The 23,192-nt window shown below is 45.6% G+C and overlaps 1 pseudogene across 1 annotated transcript in view; it reads left to right on the top strand.

Moving 5' to 3' along the window:
- LOC140702909 (uncharacterized) overlaps window positions 1-22,380 on the top strand; it is a 59,496-nt pseudogene extending 37,116 nt beyond the window's left edge. The window contains exon 3 of the transcript XR_013537964.1: window positions 15,808-22,380. The product of XR_013537964.1 is annotated as an uncharacterized LOC140702909 (transcript). The remainder of the gene's footprint in view (window positions 1-15,807) is intronic.
- Window positions 22,381-23,192: the final 812 nt, after the last annotated feature.

Genomic DNA, 23,192 nt, shown 5'->3' with positions numbered 1-23,192 from the left:
CCCCATCATCCCACGTAAATCAGAAAGATACAGCCATCATCCCACTGGAAACGCACAGAGACCAGTGCCAGGTATACGTATATGCACTAATAACCCCATCATCCCACGTAAATCAGAAAGATACAGCCATCATCCCACAGGAAACGCACAGAGACCAGTCCCAGGTATACGTATATGCACTAATAACCCCATCATCCCACGTAAATCAGAAAGATACAGCCATCATCCCACAGGAAACGCACAGAGACCAGTGCCAGGTATACGTATATGCACTAATAACCCCATCATCCCACGTAAATCAGAAAGATACAGCCATCATCCCACAGGAAACGCACAGAGGCCAGTGCCAGGTATACGTATATGCACTAATAACCCCATCATCCCACGTAAATCAGAAAGATACAGCCATCATCCCACTGGAAACGCATAGAGGCCAGTGCCAGGTATACGTATATGCACTAATAACCCCATCATCCCACATGAATCAGAAAGATACAGCCATCATCCCACTGGAAACGCATAGAGGCCAGTCCCAGGTATACATATATGCACTAATAACCCCATCATCCCACGTAAATCAGAAAGATACAGCCATCATCCCACAGGAAACGCATAGAGACCAGTGCCAGGTATACATATATGCACTAATAACCCCATCATCCCACGTAAATCAGAAAGATACAGCCATCATCCCACAGGAAACGCATAGAGGCCAGTCCCAGGTATACATATATGCACTAATAACCCCATCATCCCACGTAAATCAGAAAGATACAGCCATCATCCCACAGGAAACGCATAGAGACCAGTCCCAGGTATACATATATGCACTAATAACCCCATCATCCCACGTAAATGAGAAAGATACAGCCATCATCCCACAGGAAACGCATAGAGACCAGTGCCAGGTATACATATATGCACTAATAACCCCATCATCCCACGTAAATGAGAAAGATACAGCCATCATCCCACAGGAAACGCATAGAGACCAGTGCCAGGTATACGTATATGCACTAATAACCCCATCATCCCACGTAAATGAGAAAGATACAGCCATCATCCCACAGGAAACGCATAGAGACCAGTGCCAGGTATACGTATATGCACTAATAACCCCATCATCCCACGTAAATGAGAAAGATACAGCCATCATCCCACTGGAAACGCATAGAGGCCAGTGCCAGGTATACGTATATGCACTAATAACCCCATCATCCCACGTAAATGAGAAAGATACAGCCATCATCCCACTGGAAACGCATAGAGGCCAGTGCCAGGTATACGTATATGCACTAATAACCCCATCATCCCACGTAAATGAAAAAGATACAGCCATCATCCCACTGGAAACGCATAGAGGCCAGTGCCAGGTATACGTATATGCACTAATAACCCCATCATCCCACGTAAATCAGAAAGATACAGCCATCATCCCACTGGAAACGCATAGAGGCCAGTGCCAGGTATACGTATATGCACTAATAACCCCATCATCCCACGTAAATCAGAAAGATACAGCCATCATCCCACTGGAAACGCATAGAGGCCAGTGCCAGGTATACGTATATGCACTAATAACCCCATCATCCCACGTAAATCAGAAAGATACAGCCATCATCCCACTGGAAACGCATAGAGGCCAGTGCCAGGTATACGTATATGCACTAATAACCCCATCATCCCACGTAAATCAGAAAGATACAGCCATCATCCCACTGGAAACGCATAGAGGCCAGTGCCAGGTATACGTATATGCACTAATAACCCCATCATGCCACGTAAATCAGAAAGATACAGCCATCATCCCACTGGAAACGCATAGAGGCCAGTGCCAGGTATACATATATGCACTAATAACCCCATCATCCCACGTAAATCAGAAAGATACAGCCATCATCCCACAGGAAACGCATAGAGGCCAGTGCCAGGTATACATATATGCACTAATAACCCCATCATCCCACGTAAATCAGAAAGATACAGCCATCATCCCACAGGAAACGCATAGAGACCAGTCCCAGGTATACATATATGCACTAATAACCCCATCATCCCACGTAAATGAGAAAGATACAGCCATCATCCCACAGGAAACGCATAGAGACCAGTCCCAGGTATACATATATGCACTAATAACCCCATCATCCCACGTAAATGAGAAAGATACAGCCATCATCCCACTGGAAACGCATAGAGGCCAGTCCCAGGTATACATATATGCACTAATAACCCCATCATCCCACGTAAATGAGAAAGATACAGCCATCATCCCACTGGAAACGCATAGAGGCCAGTCCCAGGTATACATATATGCATTAATAACCCCATCATCCCACGTAAATGAGAAAGATACAGCCATCATCCCACTGGAAACGCATAGAGGCCAGTGCCAGGTATACATATATGCACTAATAACCCCATCATCCCACGTAAATCAGAAAGATACAGCCATCATCCCACAGGAAACGCATAGAGACCAGTGCCAGGTATACATATATGCACTAATAACCCCATCATCCCACGTAAATCAGAAAGATACAGCCATCATCCCACAGGAAACGCATAGAGACCAGTCCCAGGTATACGTATATGCACTAATAACCCCATCATCCCACGTAAATCAGAAAGATACAGCCATCATCCCACTGGAAACGCATAGAGGCCAGTGCCAGGTATACGTATATGCACTAATAACCCCATCATCCCACGTAAATCAGAAAGATACAGCCATCATCCCACTGGAAACGCATAGAGGCCAGTGCCAGGTATACGTATATGCACTAATAACCCCATCATCCCACGTAAATCAGAAAGATACAGCCATCATCCCACTGGAAACGCATAGAGGCCAGTCCCAGGTATACGTATATGCACTAATAACCCCATCATCCCACGTAAATGAGAAAGATACAGCCATCATCCCACAGGAAACGCATAGAGGCCAGTGCCAGGTATACGTATATGAACTAATAACCCCATCATCCCACGTAAATGAGAAAGATACAGCCATCATCCCACAGGAAACGCATAGAGGCCAGTGCCAGGTATACGTATATGCACTAATAACCCCATCATCCCACGTAAATGAGAAAGATACAGCCATCATCCCACTGGAAACGCATAGAGGCCAGTGCCAGGTATACGTATATGCACTAATAACCCCATCATCCCACGTAAATCAGAAAGATACAGCCATCATCCCACTGGAAACGCATAGAGACCAGTGCCAGGTATACATATATGCACTAATAACCCCATCATCCCACGTAAATCAGAAAGATACAGCCATCATCCCACTGGAAACGCATAGAGACCAGTGCCAGGTATACATATATGCACTAATAACCCCATCATCCCACGTAAATCAGAAAGATACAGCCATCATCCCACTGGAAACGCATAGAGACCAGTCCCAGGTATACATATATGCACTAATAACCCCATCATCCCACGTAAATCAGAAAGATACAGCCATCATCCCACAGGAAACGCATAGAGACCAGTCCCAGGTATACATATATGCACTAATAACCCCATCATCCCACGTAAATCAGAAAGATACAGCCATCATCCCACAGGAAACGCATAGAGGCCAGTCCCAGGTATACATATATGCACTAATAACCCCATCATCCCACGTAAATCAGAAAGATACAGCCATCATCCCACTGGAAACGCATAGAGGCCAGTCCCAGGTATACATATATGCACTAATAACCCCATCATCCCACGTAAATCAGAAAGATACAGCCATCATCCCACAGGAAACGCACAGAGACCAGTGCCAGGTATACATATATGCACTAATAACCCGTTTTTAGATTAGTCATACATATTTACAAGCTTTATGTTGGTTATTATTTGTTTAAATTGAGCTTAAGTGAGAAAAGATAGTGACATCTAGGGGCTTGGAGGTGAACTGCAGGCAATCATCCCGATCATCCCTTTCAGTGATCATCCGTTTAGTACATCCCGTAGGTTGGGTGGGTGGAGGGATTTCCTTCCTCCCTGCCTGGTTTGTGTTTATGTGTATGGGGGGGGGGACTTCAAGATGGCATTGCTGTAAAAGCTTTTTTCCCAGAGAGAAAAGCAGGGCAGAAAGAGAGAGAGGCTCAGGAAGGCCACAGATTTTGGGCAGAGGCGGAAAGGAAATCTGCCCCCCCCCCTCCAGCAAGGAGAGGATCCTCTGGCCGGCTCTCCTGGCTACAAGGAAGACGCTTCTCCCGTCTGGGCCTTTCTCCTGGAGGCGCCGTTCAGAGCCGTCCCTTTGTAAAAGGCCTCCCAGCTTTTGTTTTCCTTCATCATCTGCTCCTTTCGCTGCCTCACCGGATGTAAGCAGGAGGAAGGCAGCCATTTGCTCTTCCTTCCTCCCGGGATCTCTCCAGAGGGATCCTTTGGCTTCGTCTCTTCTTCCAGGGAGGGGAAGGGGAGACAGAGCCAATTACTCCTGGTTCTTCCCAGGATCGAAAGAGAAGAGATAAAACACCAGATCCCTCCAACCTTTGCAAGGCAGGTGAGCTCTTTTTATTACCATCAGAAGCACCACCATACTGATGAGACAGTCATCATCATCATCATGATGTGCTGCCAACCCCGTTCTGACTTGGGTGACCCTTTTTTCAAGGTTTCCCAGGGAGAGAGTCCACAGAGTGGTCGCAATTGACCAGATAGGCGGGGTATAAATGGAATAAATAAGTAAATAATGGTTATAAAATAGAAACGATTTTTCCTTTCTCCTGGGATGGTGAAGCTGGCCCAAGGCCACCCCAGCTGGATCTTCTCGCAGGAAGCGGCCCGGGGGGGGGGGAATCAAACTACCAAACTCTGACTCCACAGCTACTGATCCTAAACTTCAGAGCTCTCCAGCAAGCTACTGTCCCATCAGCAGAATACCATTTCTTGTGCCACTTGGATAAGGATGTCCAAGGATTTCAGCCCCATCACCGGCAGCCATAGGAGCTTTTTTTGGGGGGGGTCACCCCCCAGGTCTCTTGTTGTCACCCCCCAGGGACTGAGAGGCCATAGAGGCGGGCTTGATCCAACCGGTTCTTCTCTACCCCTCGCAGGGGGTGACCTCTCCCTCTTCTTCCCTTCATTTTGGTTCTTCTGTTCTTTCCACTTTGTTTCATAGCCTGTGAAGTGACTTCCAGCCAACCAGGAGGGGGGGGAGACCTTGGGTTTGCCAAAGGAAGGCCCTGGAAGGACGGATACAACTGGTGGGTTTCCCGGGCCAAAGGGGGCTCTGAGCCCAGGTTGAGGAGTCTCCATTTGGTTATCTACCACACTGCCTCTCTGAACATGTGCAGAGTGTTATTATTGTTTTAGCTCCCAATCCTGCTGGACTCAACCGTGTGATAACTGCTGTGGGTGAGACGCAGCTTAGCATGGGGCCTCTCCCGAATGTCTACTTCCTTCTTTTGGGATCCAGGAGGGTGAACCGAAGAAGCCACTTCTGTGTGTGTGGTTCTTTTGGAGGGAGAAAGGTGGGAGAGAGTCTTTTCCCCTCTCATCTTTCTCCTAGAAGAAGTTACATAAAAACCTAAGGAAAGCCCTCTGGTGGATCAGGCCCAGGGCCCCTCTTAGTCCAGCTTCCTGTCTCTCACAATGGCCCCACCAGATCCCTGAGCCCAGGAGATCCCTGTCTCCAGATACCCGTCCTCCCCTGCAGTCAGCATGGATGGGTGCCTGTGTCTCCTCAATTTGCGAGCAAGCAAGGGAGTGATCTAGAAGGAAGGAAGAAAATCACAGCCAAGGGAGGGAGGCAGAGATTTGCACCTGGACCACTAAGGACCCAATCCCAGGCTGTGGAGGAGGAAGAGACATTGTTTCAGGAAACAAGGAAGGAGGCGAGCCAGAAGTGGCAAGAAATTTTTTTAATTAAGGATTTTTTTTTTGTGGCTCCCCCCCCCCACTGTTTCCTCTGCAGGTGTAGAGAGCCGAGTGGTATTTGCTAGAGAGGCAGGAGGGGAGGTTGCAAATGGAGCGGAAGCCCCACCACCCTGGTGGCCTTTCCTTTCGGCCTCCAAGATCTTCTTCCGGCACCCTTGGGACCCCACAGAAAGCCATCCAAGCAACCCCAAAAACTTCACCCCCCAAGTAGGAAGTGGGCTATGGGGTGCAGCGGGCAGGAGGAAGGGAGGGAGGGGGCTGCAAAGGGGGGACACAAGGAGTCCCAGAAATGGGGCTTTGGAGGAGAAGTGGGGCATCGGCTGTGGGTGATGGGGCTCCCCCCAGATGCCTGCCCTGCCCTCCTGAGCCTCTTTGGGATCCCCCTCCCCCTCCCAGTCTAGTGTTTGAAGGGGACTCTTCAGAAGCCCTTGGTTCAGTGGCTGTGGATCGAGAAGAGGGAAGGGCAGACTGGATCCCCCTCCTGACCAGATCCTAGCAGCTTTTCCTTTTGGCCTTCAAGATCTTCTTCCGGCATCCTTGGGACCCCACACAAAGCCATCCTGCTTCCATTGAGCCCCTCCAGATCCAACCCTGCCCTGCCTGCCCTCTGTGTTGTTTTCTAATAACTCTGGGGCAGAACTCAGGGCCCCATCCTGGGAGGGGCTGAACTCTCTTTCCTTTCACTCATCCTTTACGCTGCAGGAAGGTGGAGGAGAGGAAGACAATGGTGCCTCGTGCTGTGGCCAGGTCCCAGTGTCAAGACATGCTCAGGGAAGCCGATGCAGGAGAACCAACCCGAGGCCAAATCCAAGGAGATCTGCCATATCTGCCCACTGGTTGTCCAGTTTCCTCTTGAAGGCCTCTAGTGTTGGAGCAAATCACCCCCTCTTGAATTCAGTGATTCTGGAAGGAAGAAAATTACAGCAGAGGGAGGGAGGAAATGAGAAAGGAACTCGGTTGCTGGCACATCCAAGGCCTGTCCACGAGGGGAAGTCAGTGATTCCATTGCCGTACAGCTCCAACAGTTAGGACGTTTTTCCAGATATATATAAGTCCGGCTTCCTGTAACTTGAGCCCGTGATGGTTGTGTCCCCTCCACTCCCTGTGTCCCCATGGGTTGGTGTAGTTTTGGTCCCCTTTGGGAAGGTTTCCTCTGGGGATCCCAATCCTGGGCTTTTGCTTAGAAGCTGCTCCGTCCTCTGCTGGGTTGTGGTATATCTGGTAAGACTTATGGCCGAGGGGGTTGTCCCGTTGGTGACATCCTGTCAGTCCTTGTTTCCTCTCGTCAGGGTTCTGGTTAGATTCTAAGACTGGCATTCTTTTAATGAGGTCAGTGCCTTTCCCTGGGATCTTGATGTCATGACTTGATAAAGTCACTCTGGTGCAGATGTTAACCCTCCAGGTCACTCGACTAAAAGGCTTAACCCTGCCTGTAAACAAAGGGATTTGTTCCAGGTATTGGGCATTTATAGCATAATCCGACTGCCATCCTATTTTGCAAAAATGCACCCGCTGTTCTTTAATTTGGGGTTTCTTGCCCTGAAATTTCATAAAATTTTGAACCATGGACTCCAGCACGGTCTCATGCATTCCTTTGCAGGTAGATGCTTTGTTGCCCATTTCACAGCTCTAAGGGGTATGAGAAGGGGGGGGGGGAGAGAAGGAAAGCACCAGATTCACCATTATTAGCAATCTAACACAATGTTTAGCAATAATCTTTAAACACAAGAAGAAGAAAGAGCAACAGTCACAAGAACCCTTGGTATTTCACAAATTCTTATACTCCATAATCTACCAACAAGCAGTTTCACCAACTGGCAAGACAGCAGAAGGCACTCTGGAGTTTGGTCCCCTTTTCCCGACCAGCCTGGAGACAACCCCAGGCGGGAGTGCCAGTATCCAATGGGTTTTCCAGAGTCCTGTGTTCTGGCCATCCTTTAGGTCCCCAGACCCTACAAATCCCAGGTTCCAGAGGTGGATTTTACTGGGAGGGCCCCTGGTGCCCCATCCTGGTCTGAAAAGAGCCTCCCATCAAGTGGGAGAAAGACCCCATGATCAAAACCTTCCCACCCCCAAAAAACACCTCAATGTATGCCACTATCTGGGTTTGTCCTGGGTTAAATTTCTCAACGTTCCCATCAATGTCTGATAAATTTTTTCATTGGCCCATTTGCTTGGGGATAATAAATGGAAACCTTTGGTGGCTTCACCCCTTACAATTTCCACATTGGTTCAAAGGTCCAGCTCATAAAGTTACATCCTTGGTCAATGAGGATCTCTTGAGGGAAACCTGCTCTTGAAAATATCCCTATTCGGTCAAAAGTTCTGTCCAGGAGGGGCCTCGGTATTAATGGCCCTGCTGAGGGTTGGCTTCACTGGAATGAATGGGCTTTGGGGATGTGATGGGCAGCCTTCGTCCACCTCCTTCCTTCTTGTTTGGCCAGAAGAACCACTGTTTTCCTCTGGCCAGGGTTTTCTGCGCCGCCAGGTGGGTCCTGCTCGGGATAGATCATGAGCATATCAAAGCAACGCCCTCTAACCCACGGGGTAAAACCATTTTTATCTATTCTTTCCTCCCTCTGATATTATTACCCTTTATGGGATCCCATCCCTCAATTCAATCTTATGCTCTATTTTCGTAGTCCCTTCGGGTCCCATTTCCCCTCTAATCTCCTCCAGTTCCGAATCCTCTCGCTGCCAGTTTTGTAATTGTTCTCGCGAAATGTGCAACTCCTCTTCTTCTGGTGTCATTTCCTTCACCTCCCCAGTTCATCCTTCTGCTGTAGTTGCAGCCAGGTCTTCTGTTCCCGGCCAGTCTCTCCCCAGGAACATCTCTCCTCCCAATCCTGGGATGACCCCAATCTCGAAGTCTTTCTCTTGTCTTCAATATTTTTTAATATGTCTGAATTGGTGGCACCCAGAGGCAAGATGTTTCAATGGCCAGGTCTCTGTACTTTGTTAGTTTTTTCAATTCTTTATTTTCAACTCTGGCTTCCCCTTGAATTGCAATGTCTCTTTTTGTTGTGGGTGGTGGTTTCAGTTTTTGTGTAAGTCTGTGTGGGTGGATTTTCTGTAGACCTTGTGTCCCAATAGGAGGTCATATTTGCATATGACCATGACAGCTAAGCAAAAAATTGGCATAATCAAAACCCACCCACACAGACGGGCCTCTGGTGGGGTTTGCAGCCTGATCTTTCATCTGTGCTGCTTCTCTGCAAGTAACCCTCCTCTCAGCTGAGATGTGGGCTCATGATAAGAAAATATGGTGGTGGTTGTCTAATTTCTTTAAAATGCGAAGGAGCAGGGACCCGGGTAGCCTAATATCTGTTCCTGGGAACAAGGTGGAAAGCCTCATCCAAGAGAAAATCTTAAAACACAGAGAAGAACAAACCTTGCTGAGGGAGAATCAGCATGGCTTCTGTAAGGGCAAGTCTTGCCTCACTTTAGAATTACTGTATTTGGAAAAGTTAACAGGCATGTGGATGTGGGCAAAGAAGTGGATACTGTCTCTCTGTTTTCAGAAGGCGTTTGACACAGTCCCTCACCAAAGGCTGCTGAGAAAACTATAGTCGGGATAAGAGGGCAAGTTTTCTTACGGATTGAAAATTGATTGAGAACCAGGAAACAGAGAGTAGGTGTCAGTGGGCAAATTTTCACCATGGAGGGAGGTGAAGAGTGATGTGCCCCAGGGATCTGTCCTTGTACCAGTGCTTTTCAACCTGTTCAACAATGACCTGGACACAGGGATAAGCAGTGAGGTGGCCAAGTTTGCAGATGACACATAACTTTTCCAGGTGGTGAAGACCAGAAAGGATTATGAAGAGTTCCAGAGGGATCTCTCCAAACTGGGAGACTGGGCAGAAAAATAGCAAATGTGTTTCAGTCTAAGAAAATGTAAAGTAATGCACATTGCAACAATTCCAAACTTCACTTATCAGCTCATGGGTTCAGAGCTGTCCATTATGAATCAGGAAAGAGAGCTTGGTGTGCTGGTGGACAGCTCGATGAAAGGGTCAACCCAGTGTGTGGTGGCAGTGAAGAAAGCCAATTCCATGCTAGGGATCATGAAAAAAGGGGATTGAAAATAAAACAACCGCACCTCAAAAAGACATTGTGGCACTGGAAAAGGTGCAGAAGAAAGTGACCAAAATGATGACTAGGATGGGGCACCACCCCGATGAGGAAAGGCGACAGCAATCGGGGCTCTTTAGTCTAAAGAAAATGCACTAGGAGGACATGATTCAGACATCTAATATTATGCAGGGGATGGATCGAGTGAATAGAGGGGAGCTCTCTTCTGTCTCACACAGTACCAGAACCCTCAGGGGACATCCACTCCAATGGAGTGTCGGGAAACTGAAAACAGAGGAAGGAAAATATTTCTTTATCCAGCGTGTTATAAGTCTTTGGAACTCCTTGTCACAGGGTGTGATGATGGCCTCTGGCCTAGATGCCTCGAAAAGGGGATTGGACAGATTCTAAGAGGATGTCATGATGGGGATGTACAGTCTCCAGGCTTAAAAGGAAGGTCCCTGCAAAGGCCAGATGGAAGATAGGGGGATCAGGAGACATGGACCTTGTTGTCTCCAGTGCTCCTAGCGGCATCTGTTGGGGCCACTGTGAGATACAGGAAGCTGGACTAGAGGGCCCCTTAGCCTGATCCAGCAGGGCTCTTCTTACATTTTTTGGTTCTCTTTAATGCCTCCATTGGTGGAACACTCTTGGCCTCCTCTGAACTTGCTGCAATTTCTTAACGTTCTTCTTGAGGTGTGGTGTCCAGAACAGGACACAGTACTCTAGATGGGACCTAACCAGTGCTGAAGAGAGGGGAACCAGGACCTCATGGGATTTGGAGACTCTCTTCCTGTTAATCCCACCTAAAATAGTGTTTGCCTTTTTTGTAGCTGCATCACACTGCTGGCTCATATTCAGCTTGTGACCTCTGACGATTCCACAATCTTTTTTGCTTATAGTATTGCTGAGCCAGGGGTGTGTTTTTCTGTATATCTTGACTTGAACAAAACTTTTGACCAAGTGCCCCATGAGATCCTGATTAGCAAGCTAACTAGGTGTGGGCTGGATTGATCAAGTGTCAGGTGGATACTCAGAGGGTGATGATTAATGGGTCATTCTCTAACTGGGAGGAGGTAATTAGTGGGGTACCTCAAGGCTCAGTTTTCAGCCTGGTGCTCTTCAATATTTTTATTAATGACTTGGATGAGGGAGTGCAGGGAAGCTTGTCAAATTTGCAGATGATACCAAATTGGGCAGCATAGCTAATACCCTAGAAAACAAACAAAATTCAAAATAGCCTTTATACGATGGAGCCCTGGGCTGAAAGCAACTGACTGAAATTTAACAGGGATAAGTGCAAAGTCCTGCATATCAGGAAAAGAAACCAATTGCACAGTTACAATATGGGGGAGACCTGACTCAACAAAACTACGACTGAGAAGGATGTTGGCATTCTTGTAGATCACAAGCTAAATATGAGCCAACAGTGTGCTGTGGCTACTAAAAAGGCAAATGCTATTTTAGATTGCATTAATAGAAGTAGAGTTTCCAAATCCCGTGCTCATCCCCCTCTATTCAGCACTGGTTAGGCCTCACCTTGAGGATTGTGTCCAATTCTGGACGCCACACTACTAGACGAATGCTGAGAAATTGGAAGAAGTTCAGAGAAGGGCAACAAGGATGATCAGGGGGCTGGAAACCAAGCCTTATGAGGAGAGGATGAAAGCACTATATCCTTGAAGACTGAAGGATATATGATAGTATGTTTCAAGTGAAAGGAAGCCAGATTTCAGTTGTATATGCAAAAAAAAACCTGTTGGAGCAGTACAACAGTGGGATAATAATAATAATAATAATAATAATAATAACAACAACAACAACAACAACAACAATTTATTGTCATTGTAAGTATATACACATACAACGAAATTCACAGACACCCAGAGACCAGACACATGCACACACATAAAATTCCCCAAACACTCCCCACCCACTAAAACTCCCCCACTAAAAATACAAACATCTACACCGCAGGCCAAGTAACACAGTCCAACTAATTATTCACTACTGGTGGTCTTTAAGCTCATTATTAATTGCAATTATAGCTCTGGGATAAAAACTATTGAGAAAATGTGTGGTCCGAGTCTTAATTGTTCTATATCTTCTGCCAGATGGTAACAGTTCAAAAAAAAGTTATAAGCAGGATGGGAAGAGTCTCTCAGGATGCTGTGTGATTTCCTTAGACAGCGGGATGTGAAGATGTCATCCAGGGTTGGTAGCTGGAGCCCGATGATATTCTGGGCAATTTTAATGGTTCTCTGTAGAGCTTTTTTGTCCGCTACAGAGCTACTCCCAAACCATGCCAGAATGCCATAGGTTAGGACACTCTCAATGGTGCTACGATAGTATGACAGAAGTAAATGCTGAGATAAATTTACCTTGGGAGTTGGTGAGTGCTCCAACACTGGAGGCATTCAAGAAAAACTTAAATAATCACTTGGCAGATATGCTTTGATTGATTCCTGCATTGAGCAGAGGGTTGGAGTTGATAGCCTTCTAGGCCCATTTCAACTTCTCTTTTCTATAATTCTATGATTCATTTTATATTTTACCCAAGTGTGATCCACGGGAAAACAAGAGTTTGAGTGTCTAAAGAAGCTGCCTTAGTCACAGAGTGATTTGGGCTATTTTTGCTCTTGGGGTGTCCTACCTCATCAGGATGGTGTGCAGAGCTTAAAGTACACAGTCAACAGTATTTTGACGCCAAATATGGGGATAAGTGGGTGTGGTGGATTGCCCGTATCCCACCTGTCCATCATGTGGAGCTCTAGAGCTGGAGCCTATGAGAGGACAGGAGGGTGGAGTCAGAAAAACAGAGACAGTTGGAGACTGAGAGAGAGAGGTTTTGAAGGTTTATGAGAGAGATTGGAAAGATGGTTTTGGTTGATGTGTTAAAGAATAGTTAAAGGATAGAAGTATAATAAAATAGATACAGTCATCAGATCTTATTCCAGTGATTGATGTGAAGTAATACAAATAAAGAAACATGTTTAATATCCATGTTTAATGAGTGCAACATAATTAAACATCTCTGAACCTACTTAAGTGATTCAACAACCAAATTATAAATAATCAGTTTTATTTGACAACATGTGTCTATGCAACATTATTGGTAAAGTGTGGATAAAGATCCACTGGTGGCAGTTGGTGAAAGGAGAAAAAAGCAAGTTGCGTCCAAAGGTGGACCTGGATTTTGAGGGAAACAAACTAGGGACACTGGAGGTGCTGACAGTGGGAATCTAGGGTTGGAAGCTTTGTCCATTTCCTCACCTTCTTGATTTCAGCCTAGGATTCAAAGGCTTGTGAAACTGGGACCTAAAGATGGTCCCTTTCCCTAGTGGAATAGCACCTTTAACATGCTGGGAGTGCCTTATCTGACATGGTGGGTGTCAGCACCACGGCGCTCAAAAGCACGCGTGTATGCCTGGACAGAGAGTAATCAGGAGTTTGCACACGCTAAAATGGGCTGAGTGAGTCCTAGAGCTCAGCTAGCCATGCTACAACTCTCCTTCTTACAAGTCTGCCCACATAAGATCCCCTTGTACCCTCTGAATATTACTGAAAGAAAACCATGTGGGCTTTGTAGTCCTTAGACTTCCCTTGCACCACAGGCAGGACTCCTTAAGTATGCTAGGCCGAGGCAGCACTCTCAGATGACCCTAAGTCAAGTCTTACTGTTCAGGAAACCAATTGATTTTTATAATCATTATTTTATTAAAGAATAAGCATGTTTCTAAGTATCAAAACCAATTTAGGCCAAAGCAAGTAAATAAGCATTGTGCTGGTTATTTACAAAGATGCAGTGCAGTTAAGAAAACATGAAAAATAGAAAAGTGTTCAAAAACCTTACAAAAATACAAAACGCCATTAAAAAGAATAAAAACAGTTCCAATAAAGTAATTCATCAGGAAAAACAAAATAGTCCAATTACGTCAGCAAAAGGCTATAGTCCTCAGTGATCCTGTAGAATAAAAATCCTGTACCAAAAAGAAAAATCCAGTAAATGTCCCATTGTCCTTAGAAAAGTCCAAGAGCATAGTCCATATGAAGTATTCCAAAAGTAAAAGTCCATAAAGAAATAATTCATAGGAAATAGTCCATAGGAAATAGTCCTTAAAGAAATGGTCCTTAGGAAATAGCCCATAGGTCCAAGAGTAATCCAGTATAGCATAAGAATCAGTCCATGTAAAGAATGGTCACGATAGACTTCAGGGTTGGTCACGTAAGACTTAAGAGTCGGTCATGAAAGACAATGTCCATAGGGAAAAAGTTCCTTTTTCAAGAGTAACTGGCAAGGGCTTATCGTACCTTCCCACGATGTCATCCAATCAGAGTCTGTTACTAGGCAAACAGTCCAGTTGCACCACATGACTTCTTTCCCATAAACAACAGATGTTATTTGGGTTACCGTGGCTTAGCAAAGAGTCACAACAATTCCCATCTATCTAATCACACCAAGTCCTTTCTCAGGCTCTCAGAATAACATTCTCCCTGCTCGCACTAGCAAACAGCATGTCAGTATTATACAGATCCTTTATACAGAGAACAAGATGGAACCTCTCTTGCTCATTTCTTAATTACAAAACCCATATTCCTTACAAGATTTTAACTCAAAAACCCATCTCATCACAGTGGGAGAGGTGGAATCATTTGAGCACTTAATCTTGTTGTATTTTATTTTTTTTGTGAAGTTTTTAGAACTTGCCACAGTTTGCATCTGAAGTGGCACATGGAAGAGGCTATAATCACATTTTGGAAGGGTGCTGTTGTTACCATCCAATTTTAGGTTTCAATTCTCCAGCAGAGAAACAGATAAAGATAGTGCATCAGTCAGACTATATGTGAGTCAATTGTTATTTTTATTAAACATATAGCTGGACTCCCGTCTTAAAGGCAGATCGGGGGTCTTCATCATACATTGGTAAAGCATTTTATGCAAAGGACAATAAAGCACAGCATCCCCTTATTGGTCTCCTGAACCCCATGTGTGCCCGCTGGGCCATCCCACTGATCGTCAGGTTTTCAAAATGGCCACTGGGTGCTCAAAATGGCTCCCTGCTGTACTTAGGGATGGATTCCTCGCTATACAGGCACCGAAAATGGCCGCCGTATGGAGGATCTTCGCTGGACAGTGAGTTTTTAACTCATTGGAATGCATTGAACAGTTTGGAATGCATTTCAATGGGCTTTTTAATTTCGCTTTACGATGTTTTTGCTTAACAGTGATTTTCCTGGAATAGATTATCGTTGTTAAGTGAGGCACCACTGTAGTCCCCCATTGGGTGAGGTCCTGCGGTGAATGGACTACAAGGCTGACATAGTTAACTCCATAAACTTTTTAGGGAGTTAACTATGTGAGTGTTGTAATTCGTTCACTGCAGGGGGGGAGGAAAAAACCTGACACTCAGCAAACTTACCTGTCTTCCGTTCCCCCAAGGCCTTCCTCTCTGACTGTCGTCTGTCCCGCGCAGGAGACGTAATGTGTCATCACGTCAATAGTGCAAGGATCGCTTTCGGCCTCTTGAGCCGCAGAAACCGCAGCCTGCAGTTCAAGAGTAACAGTCAAAACCGTGGGATCCCAGCACCAGATCTTGCATGTTTTGCTTACTGCCATGCTGGGTGATGGGAGCTGGAGCTCCTGCTCACTCAGCGGCGACGGGCGGGCTGGACTGGAGTGATGACCAGTGGACAGGACAGGGGCAGCTCTCAGGCTATATGTGGCCCGTGGGCTGCACATTGCCCAGGTCTGCCTTAGATGGATGTCAAGCTGACAGGTCTATAGTTCACTGGCTCTCCTTTTTGAACATAGGACTCCTCTTTATCTCTGTCTTTCTCCATCAGGTGAATAAGAGAAGAAATTGAATTCTCTGGAGCCAGTCGTTCTTTCAGTGGGGAGAAAACTATGAAAGACAAAAAAACAAATCAACACACTTAAAAAGTAGAGAAGGGAAGATGGGAATCCAGAAAAGAAGAAAGAAAAAAATCTCCAGGTTCTCCTGCTATTGATGTTGATGCGCTTCTGATGATATGAAAATTCAACAGGGAAAAGAAAGGAGAAAAAGTTTCCTGGGCAGATAAACATTCAAGGGTACCTCAGATGACAATAGACTTGACAAAGTCCACCCAGAGGAGAAACAAAGTCAATGCATTGAAGAAGGCAAGAGCATCACAATGCACAGTGATTGTACTTCACGTGAAACATCCCTGAGAGGTGAGAGACAGTACAAATGCCTAGAGTGTGGAAAGAGCTTCAGTCAAAGAAGTAGCCTCGTTTCACATCAAAGAACTCACACTGCGGAGAAACCATATAAATGCATGGAATGTGGAAAGAGCTTCAGTCACAGCAGTCACCTGAGTTCTCATCAAAGAACGCACACTGGGGAGAAACCATATAAATGCATGGAATGTGGAAAGAGCTTCAGGCAGAGCGGTGACCTGAGTTCCCATCAAAGAACTCACACTGGGGAGAAACCATATAAATGCATGGAATGTGGAAAGACCTTCAATCAAAACAGTTCCCTGAGTTCCCATCAAAGAACTCACACTGGGGAGAGACCATATAAATGCATGGAATGTGGAAAGTGCTTCAATCAGAACGGCTCCCTGAGATCACATCAAAGAATTCACACTGGGGAGAAACCATATAAATGCATGGAATGTGGAAAGAGCTTCAGTCACAGCACTCACCTGAGTTCACATCAAAGTACTCACACTGGGGAGAAACCATATAAATGCATGGAATGTGGAAAGACCTTCAATCAGAACAGTTCCCTGAGTTCACATCAAAGAATTCACACAGGGGAGAAACCATATAAATGCATGGAATGTGGAAAGAGCTTCATTCAGAACAGTTCCCTGAGTTCACATCAAAGAACTCACACTGGGGAGAAACCATATAAATGCATGGAATGTGGGAAGAGCTTCAGGCAGAGCAGTCACCTGAGTTCACATCAAAGAACTCACACTGGTGAGAAACCATATAAATGCACAGAATGTGGGAAGAGCTTCAGGCAGAGCGGTGACCTGAGTTCACATCGAAGAATTCACACAGGGGAGAAACCATATAAATGCATGGAATGTGGGAAGTCTTTCTGTCAGAGTGGTGACCTGAGTTCTCATCAAAGATGTCACACTGGTGAGAAACCATATAAATGCATGGAATGTGGAAAGACCTTCAGTCACAGCAGTCACCTGAGTTCTCATCAAAGAACTCACACTGGGGAGAAACCATATAAATGCATGGAATGTGGAAAGAGCTTCAGTCAGAGCGGTGACCTGAGTTCACATCATAGAATTCATACTGGGGAGAAACCATATAAATGCATGGAATGTGGAAAGAGCTTCAGGCAGAGTGATATCCTTAGGTCACATCAGAGAACTCACACTGGGGAGAAACCATATAAATGCATGGAATGTGGAAAGAGCTTCAGTCAGAGCAGTTCCCTGAGTTCACATCAAAGAACTCACAATGGTGAGAAACCATATAAATGCATGGAATGTGGAAAGAGCTTCAGCCAGAGTGACAACCTTAGGTCACATCAAAGAACTCACACTGGGGAGAAACCATATAAATGCATGGAATGTGGAAAGTGTTTCAGTCACAGCAGTCACCTGAGTTCACATCAAAGAACTCACACTGGAGAGAAAAGATATAAATGCATGGAATGTGAAAAGAACTTCAATCAGAACAGTTCCCTGATTTCACATCAAAGAACTCACAATGAGCCTAAAATGCATTTGCCTTTTTTGTAGCAGCACTCAAATGGGAAAAAACCATATAAATGCTTGGAACATGCGAAGTGCTTCATTCGTAGCAGTCAGCTGAGTTCACATTGAAGAACTCACACTGGGGAGAAACCATATAAATACATGGAATGTGGGAAGAACTTCACTCACAGCAATATCTTCAGTTCCCATCAAAGAACTCACACTGGGGAGAAACCATATAAATGCATGGAATGTGGAAATAACTTCCATCAGAACAATTCCCTGAGTTCACATCAAAGAACTCACACTGGGGAGAAACCATATAAATGCATGGAATGTGGAAAGAGCTTCAGGCAGAGCGGTGACCTGAGTTCCCATCAAAGAACTCACACTGGGGAGAAACCATATAAATGCATGGAATGTGGAAAGACCTTCAATCAAAACAGTTCCCTGAGTTCCCATCAAAGAACTCACACTGGGGAGAGACCATATAAATGCATGGAATGTGGAAAGACCTTCAATCAGAACGGCTCCCTGAGATCACATCAAAGAATTCACACTGGGGAGAAACCATATAAATGCATGGAATGTGGAAAGAGCTTCAGTCACAGCACTCACCTGAGTTCACATCAAAGTACTCACACTGGGGAGAAACCATATAAATGCATGGAATGTGGAAAGACCTTCAATCAGAACAGTTCCCTGAGTTCACATCAAAGAATTCACACAGGGGAGAAACCATATAAATGCATGGAATGTGGAAAGAGCTTCATTCAGAACAGTTCCCTGAGTTCACATCAAAGAACTCACACTGGGGAGAAACCATATAAATGCATGGAATGTGGGAAGAGCTTCAGGCAGAGCAGTCACCTGAGTTCACATCAAAGAACTCACACTGGTGAGAAACCATATAAATGCACAGAATGTGGGAAGAGCTTCAGGCAGAGCGGTGACCTGAGTTCACATCGAAGAATTCACACAGGGGAGAAACCATATAAATGCATGGAATGTGGGAAGTCTTTCTGTCAGAGTGGTGACCTGAGTTCTCATCAAAGATGTCACACTGGTGAGAAACCATATAAATGCATGGAATGTGGAAAGACCTTCAGTCACAGCAGTCACCTGAGTTCTCATCAAAGAACTCACACTGGGGAGAAACCATATAAATGCATGGAATGTGGAAAGAGCTTCAGTCAGAGCGGTGACCTGAGTTCACATCATAGAATTCATACTGGGGAGAAACCATATAAATGCATGGAATGTGGAAAGAGCTTCAGGCAGAGTGATATCCTTAGGTCACATCAGAGAACTCACACTGGGGAGAAACCATATAAATGCATGGAATGTGGAAAGAGCTTCAGTCAGAGCAGTTCCCTGAGTTCACATCAAAGAACTCACAATGGTGAGAAACCATATAAATGCATGGAATGTGGAAAGAGCTTCAGCCAGAGTGACAACCTTAGGTCACATCAAAGAACTCACACTGGGGAGAAACCATATAAATGCATGGAATGTGGAAAGTGTTTCAGTCACAGCAGTCACCTGAGTTCACATCAAAGAACTCACACTGGAGAGAAAAGATATAAATGCATGGAATGTGAAAAGAACTTCAATCAGAACAGTTCCCTGATTTCACATCAAAGAACTCACAATGAGCCTAAAATGCATTTGCCTTTTTTGTAGCAGCACTCAAATGGGAAAAAACCATATAAATGCTTGGAACATGCGAAGTGCTTCATTCGTAGCAGTCAGCTGAGTTCACATTGAAGAACTCACACTGGGGAGAAACCATATAAATACATGGAATGTGGGAAGAACTTCACTCACAGCAATATCTTCAGTTCCCATCAAAGAACTCACACTGGGGAGAAACCATATAAATGCATGGAATGTGGAAATAACTTCCATCAGAACAATTCCCTGAGTTCACATCAAAGAACTCACTGCGGAAAAACCATATGAATGCATGGAACGTAGAAAGAGCTTCAGTCACAGCAGTCACCTGAGTTCACCTCAAAGAACTCACACTGGGGAGAAACCATATAAAGGCATGGAATGTGGGGAGTGTTTCAGTCAGAGCGGTGACCTGAGTTCTCATCAAAGAACTTATACTGGGGAGAAACCCTATGAATGGTGGAATGTGGAAAGAGCTTCAATTAGAACAGTTCCCTGAGTTCATATCGAAGTAATCACAGTGAGCCCAAAATGCAGTTGCCTTTTTTATAGCCAATCAAACTGTTGGCTCATATTCAGCTTGTGATCCATGACAATTCCCACTTCCTTCTCATTCGTAGTTTTGCTGAGCCAGGTTTCTCCCTTGTAACTGTGCAATTGGTTTCTTTTTCTGATGTGCAGTACTTTGCACTTCTCCTTGTTAAATTTCATTCAGTTGCTTTTGGCCCAGGGCTCCAGCCTATCAAGCCGATTTTGAATTTTTCTATATTCCAGGATATTTTGTGATATTCCCATATTTGATTCACATTCCCTGCATCCCCAATCCACATCATTTTAAAAAAGATGATGAGCACCAGGCCCAGTACTTGTGGTACCCCTCTTGTGACCTCCTCCCAGTTAGATAAGGAGCCATTCATCCTCATCCTCTGAGTACAATTCTGTAGCCAACTGTGTATCCACCTGACAGTTGATCTATCCAGGCCACACCTAGTAAGCTTGCTAATCAGAAGATCATGGGACACTTGGTCAAAAAGCTTTGCTGAAGTTAACATAGAATACATCTACAGCATTCCCTCTGTTATCAAGGAGGTGACCTGATCAAAAAAAGAGATCGAATAAGTTTGGCAGGATCTGGACTTGACAAATTCGTGTTGGCTTCTAGTTATTACTGCCTTGTTTTCTAGGTGTTAGCACAATTACCGCTTTACGATCTGCTCCAATTTTGTCATTTTCAGCCCAGTGCTCCAGCGTATCAAGATCATTTTGATTTTTGTTTCAGTCTTTCTAGTTATTTGCTATTGCACTGAATTTTATGTCATCCACATATCAGACAAGCATTCCCTGCATTCCACATAAGGTGGAGGCAGGGACAGCTTAGGGAGGATGCTGGCTTACCATGTTCCTTGCCACCCAGCACTCTCCTGTCTGGAGCAGACAGGCTGTTTCAGCATTTGCATTGAGGTCCCCAATGTTTATTGTCCTGGGAGATTCTAATGTTCATGCCGAGGCTGGAGTCACAGACGCAGCTGTTGAATTCTTGGAAATCACGGCTTCCTTGGACATATCCCAACATATGAATGGCTCCACCAGAAGGCTGGTCACACTCTAGATCTGGTACTCTCAGAATACGTCCAGACCTGTAATAACTGGGCTACCGCCATCATCAAGTGTCTCCTGGAGGCCAAGGTGCCCCTTGCCCTGAAGGAGACACTCATTAGACCAATCCAGAAAAAGCCCATCTTGGTAACAGATGACCTAAACTATAGACCCATCACCAGTATTCCTTTTATGAGCAAGCCGGTGAAGAGCGTGGTAACCAATCAGCTTCAGGCACTCATGGAGGACACCAATGCCCTTGATCCATTCCAGTCCAGGTTTAGGCTGTTTCATGGCATGGAGACAGCATGCAAGATGACCTTTTGAAGGAGACTGACAGGGGCAAAATGTCCTTGCTGGACCTCCTTGATCTATCAGCAGCCTCGTATGCAGTTGACTATGGTATCCTCCCTCCTGGAGGGTGCAGCTTGAGGAGATGCTGTCTGCTCCATGGACTCTAAATTGTGGAGTCTGGCAGGGGTCAATCACATCCCCAGTGCTATTTAATATTTATATGAGGCCACTGGGAAAGGTCCTCAGGAGTTTTGGAGCTTCGTGCCATTAATATGCAGGTGACACCCAGCTCTATCACTCCTTCCACCCCACTGCAGTTGATGCTCTTCTGTTCCTTGAGCGCTGCCTGGATGCTGGACTGGGGTGGATGAAGGATAATAGGCTGAGGCTGAATCCGAACAAGATGGAAATCCTGCAGTGGGGGCACTTAAAGTTCTGTGGTTTGTGTCTCTCTTAACATGAAGGATGAGGTGCACAGTTTGGGCGTATTCTTCAACCTAGTGCTATAAGTGGAATCCCAGGTAGCATCTGTGGTCTGCACCACCTATTTTCATCAAAGGTGAATCGCTGTGCTGCATCCCTACCTTGACACTGGGTCCCTCTCCACACTGGTCCATGCACTGGTAGTCTGGTGATTACACTACTGCAATGCTCTCTACATAGGGCTGCTCTTGGGGCTATGACAGAAACTCCAGTGGGTGCAGAACTCAGCGGCCAGATTGCTGAGCGGGCTGAGGAGACAGCGTATTTCCCCCACCTTGGCTGACCTGCACTGGTTACCTGTTCGTTTCCATGCCAGCTTCAAGGTAATGGTGTTAACATACAACCCTCTAAACAGTTTGGGACCTTGTTGAGACAGAACATTTCCTTCCGACTAGACTGGCTTCTCAGGTAAGATCTTCCCAGGCTGGGTGGTTGACTCCTCTTATTGTTGACTATCTTTGACTCATCTTATTGTTCAACCCCACCATCTGTTCCTTTCGCTTTTTAATATTAATGTTTATTGATGTTATTTTTATTTGTTTAATTTTGTTTTGATCAAATTATACTTCGTCTTATTGTGTTGTATGTTTTATTATGTCATGTAAAGCACCCAGATGGGCGGTATATATAAATCAATTAAATAAATCAATATATAACTTCCTTAATCGAAGTCATTACTAATGTTGAAGAGCACCAGACACAGAACTGAACCTTTGGATATCCTACTTTTTACTTCTTCCCGGTTGGAGAAGGAGCCAGTCATCATCACCCTCTGCAATTAAACCCCCACTCCTCTCTCTCTCTCTCTCTCTCTCTCTCTCTCCACCCATCACCCCAAGAATGTCCACTCAAAACTCATGAGGAGGCCTCTTGGCAAGTGTGGTTGTGGGAGACCATAAAGGTGGTTCTGGGGGATGACGATTAAAGGAGACGGGCAGGCGCACTCCTTCACCGTCCGGTTCCTCTTCGACCTGCACCGAGGAGAGAAGCTCCTCTACCACCTTCCTGACTCTATGTTAACCCCCAATGGGTGTCTTAAGGAGTAGCCATTCCCATCATCTCCAAATGAGGGAAGGGGGGGTGGAGTGGCTCCCTGAGACACAGGCAGGGGGCACAAGGAGAGAAGAGGTACGACACTATGGGGGACATTCAGTATTTGGCTGGGGAGGATGAGGGGGTGAAGGACAGGAAAAGCCCCCTCCCGATCGTCCCAAAGAGGAAGTGCTTCCGAGTGTGGTGTGTGAGCTGGAGGGGCCAGCCAGGCTCCTGCCTCCCCCTTTCTCAACCGGCGTGTGTGTTCCTGCCTCCCCACCAGTGTTTTTGGGATTTCCTCTTTTTCCAGTGATATGTGTGTGTGTCGCCTCGGGAAAGTTTATCACATGCCAAGCAGGGCTTGGCAAGGCCTTTATTCAGGCTGGCTTTTCCTTCCTGAAGGCACAGTGGGAAATCCAACTCCCGACCTCTGGCTCCAC

The sequence above is a fragment of the Pogona vitticeps genome, chromosome 7, assembly GCF_051106095.1.
Source record: "Pogona vitticeps strain Pit_001003342236 chromosome 7, PviZW2.1, whole genome shotgun sequence".
Lineage (NCBI taxonomy): Eukaryota > Metazoa > Chordata > Lepidosauria > Squamata > Agamidae > Pogona > Pogona vitticeps.
This window is presented reverse-complemented; position numbering and strand designations above follow the sequence as displayed.